This window comes from Parasteatoda tepidariorum, chromosome 6, assembly GCF_043381705.1.
Source record: "Parasteatoda tepidariorum isolate YZ-2023 chromosome 6, CAS_Ptep_4.0, whole genome shotgun sequence".
NCBI lineage: Eukaryota > Metazoa > Arthropoda > Arachnida > Araneae > Theridiidae > Parasteatoda > Parasteatoda tepidariorum.
Genome location: NC_092209.1, coordinates 59,026,626 through 59,030,570, shown reverse-complemented (window position 1 = coordinate 59,030,570; position 3,945 = coordinate 59,026,626).

Here is a 3,945-nt window from a genome sequence, read left to right as displayed (position 1 = left end):
AGGGAGGCCCCTAAATGTGTTTATTTTATTGTTCACATACATATGCAAGCTTGTGTTTTCAATACAAAGAACGGCTAATAAACCCTAGCCAATTTAGCGATAAAATTAAGAAGGTCAGCACAAACATAATATGCAGGATTGAGACGGGTTTCGAACCCGATACCTTCACGTTTCAGAGCGTTTGATTGGACGATAATATCCTTTGGCTACGGAACCGATAAATCTGCAGACTTTTTCAGTGGTAGTAAGTTTGTTTGCGTACCACAAGAGCTGCATAACGGGCTATTGGCTTCGGTCTAGGAAGCATCTCTGGGAATGATTCGAAGATCCATATGCCATCACAATTTTGTTCTTCTGCACTCCTGTTCTTTGTTGTTCTGAGGGATGATTCCCCGTTTTGGTAGTCCGACGACTTGTAATCCAGCACTTAACGGAAGAACAATTTAACTATGAGCGATACCACACATCATAGATCCCTTTGCTTGCTGATTAAAGTGGTCCCCCACCCACTCACTGACCGCTACCAACATTGCTACACTTCAGTGATCTACTGAAAACGATTAGTCCACGATGGAAAGCCGAATTTTTTAGTATTAGTAAACCCATATAGGTAAAGGCTTTTGGTTCAAGTCCCGAAATCTCCGATTCGCTTTTAACGTCAGTGGATAGTGTAAACGTCGATAAAGAATTAGAAAGTTTGTTTGCATGTTCAATACAAACAATGAGTTTTTAGCCCTTGATAAATTAAGTGACAGCACAAATAACTGTACAACCACCAAGAGAGAATAATAAATGATGAATTCTGGGATATAGGGGATCGAACCCGCTGTCTCAACCCTTCAGAGCGATTGGTGAAATGGCCGTACTTCTGAAATCCGCGTTGCTTCTTTATTAATAATATTCAAAATGTGTATGTTTTCGTTCAGAGAAAAGAACGACTTATAAGTCCATTTCAAATTAAAGATAACCAGCACAAACTATAAAACAGGATCACCAAGGGCGTCGGCAGAGTACTATAAAAGGGGGTGCATCCCTCTAACAAAATACCCCCCCCCCCNACCCCCCCCCCCCCCAATTTTTTTTTTTCAAATATTCTTCTTTATTGTTAACAAGATATTTAAAAAAAACGAATTTGTTGTACTTGCAAATTTTGCTACGAGAAACTGTATTGATGGCATAGCTACTGACTTTGAAACACAAATAACTACAAACAGTAGTTTCGTATACTAACGTGTTTGTGCACGCTTAACATTTGTATTTATTGTGTTGATGACGTTTTACAGTTGTGAGAAGTCAGTTTGTGTTATACACCTTTGTTAAACTAAATAACTAATAGAAACTATAATATTATTTATATTTTATTAAATGAAATTTAAAAATATAGCTTAGATATCTGCCAAGTTTGTACATGCTCAGTGTGCATAAGAAAAGAATCAAAGATGACTCAGAATTCATTGAAAAAGTTATAAGCAGATTTGGACAGCAAACAAGACGATTACAATTCTTGTTTGATTAAACAATTTTTTAATTGTTATGTATCAATAATTACTTAATTATTTGTTTTTGAATAAAAATATTTTTAATAAAATTTTTTTATAACAAAATTTTTTTTCTGTATCTCTTTAATTGTTTAAAAAAAAGCCAGGGGGACGCAAGTGCACCCTCTTGGACCCCGCGCCCTTGAGGATCACAAAATCTCAAAGGTGCATTCAAGGTTACGACCCTAACGGAACAAGGTTTTAATTTTTTTCATCGACTACAAACAGTCGTAATAAAACCGATTTACCAATTAGTTAAACAATCCACACTCCTTCCTTTGCGATGAAATTCATGATGGACATCGTTGAGAACTCCTTAAAAAACTGGGCATACAATTTTCGATGGGAACGGAATTAAAATTCACGAATAAAAAAATTCAAGGATGTGAAGGATATTTTGAAAAAAAATTTCCATCCACAATGTCTACAAAATTATTAATTTTTTTTCATGTCTTAACTTAGTTAAATTTGAAAAGATGGTGATTCAATAATTAAATGTCCAATATATTAGAGACTTTTAAAAATTTCTAATTATTTTGAGGGGGTAAATACTAATAATTCCCTACGTCAGTGTCCCGCAGTGGACTGATCGTTAAGATACGGTTCCCAGCAGATCACCGAAGTCAAGCATCACTGGCTGCGGTCAGTGTGCGGGTGGGTGACCACTTGGATCAGTCTGCGTAGGGACCGAGGGTGTGCGGTATTGGTCCTCGTTAAAATGTTCTATCGTAAAGTTCTCGACTTTGCGTGCAGGTCGTCGGGATACCGAAGCGGGGGTGCCATCCCCTCTGCAGAGGATCAAAATTGAGATGGCATGTCTTCGGATCATCCTCAGGGATGTTTCCCAGACCGTCGCCAATTGCCCATTGTGCAGCTCTAGTGCGACGTAAATGAACAACAACAACCCTACGTCAGTGTTTCCCAAACTTATGACTTTCGTGTACCCTTTCTAAATTTTCGTAACGTTGTGTACCACTAATAAAAAAAATTTATATTTTAAAAAATATGCTTATTTTTCTTTTTTGGTACAAGTTTTGTTAAAAAGTTTATTTGCATCAAGTGAGAAGGATGATATTGTGTTTGCTGTGATAAAAAAAATTGCACACAAGTTAACAAATCACAACTGGCTGTTGACACCACCAATTATTAACTGTTAACTCTGCAAAAAATAGCTAATAGAAAAATACGTAATCGTAAATATTCATGCCTATAGCTTTGTTTTCAAATAAAATATTTTGAAATTTTCGTTTGTTGCAAGATATTTCGCATAAGAACGCGTACCCCTGCTAAACTGTTCCCGTTCCCCTGGAGGTACGCGTACCACACTTTGGGAAGCACTGCCCTACGTAAACGATACCCATGCTGAACACATATCCGTCTCAAATTATTTGCACAGTCATTAATCAAACGCGGCACAGTTTGACTATTGACTACATTTTCTGATTTTTAATTGCGATCATTTTTTCATTTATCATTTCGCTACAGGTGTTTGACGCATTTTCGTCCTGCGGCCGGATATGTGCGATTCGATTGTAAAATATCAACTAGAACTTTTATCAACTATTCTATAACTACCCTGAAATAAATTTTTATAAAATTGATAATTTTGGGGAAAAGCATTGACTTAAATTTCATTCGACCATGTACAATTTTATAGTTTAAAAATGATATAAGCAGAGGGAGTGAAATTGCCGAACCTAAACATTCTAATTTTTCTGAAATAAGTTTTTAGGAAGAAAAAAAAAATACTTATTCCTAAAATACTATTCCTATGTAAAATACTATTCCTATGTGGCATTTTCTTAAAATAGCATTTAAAGACTGACAAAAAAATCACATTTAAAATTGTTTTTACTAACGAGGGAACAAAATTGGGTGTTCAGAGAAACTTTATATACTGTGGTGCACTAAAATGCTCGCATAACTCAGTTGTTCTAATTTTACATTAAAATTGTTCGTATTGTAAATTTCACGCACCTCAAGGAATATTTAAAATAAACTACTAAGGAAACGGTATTTAGGTGAAGCTGTTTCCCACTATACAATTATTCCTATCATGAAGTATAGATATGAAGCCATAAAGAGCTGTGGGAAGAGTAGATACGCTACAGTACTCCCCCACCAGAATTATAGCTGTGATAGAATTCGATACATGGATACCACTAGTTGCTGCATTTGTGACAGACCAGGAGAGCTGGATTAAGGTCACCGGGTTTTGAACATTAGTCATGAGTAGGACTGGGCTATAAATCGATGTATCGAGACATATCGATTTAACGCATATATCGGCAAGACGATACAGCGACTTTCATTCAAGGCGATGCATCAGAAATCTGATTTAAGCCATCGAGCAAAGACAACGAGCGCAAAACGATATAGCGATATAAGACACGCAAGGATATAAGAT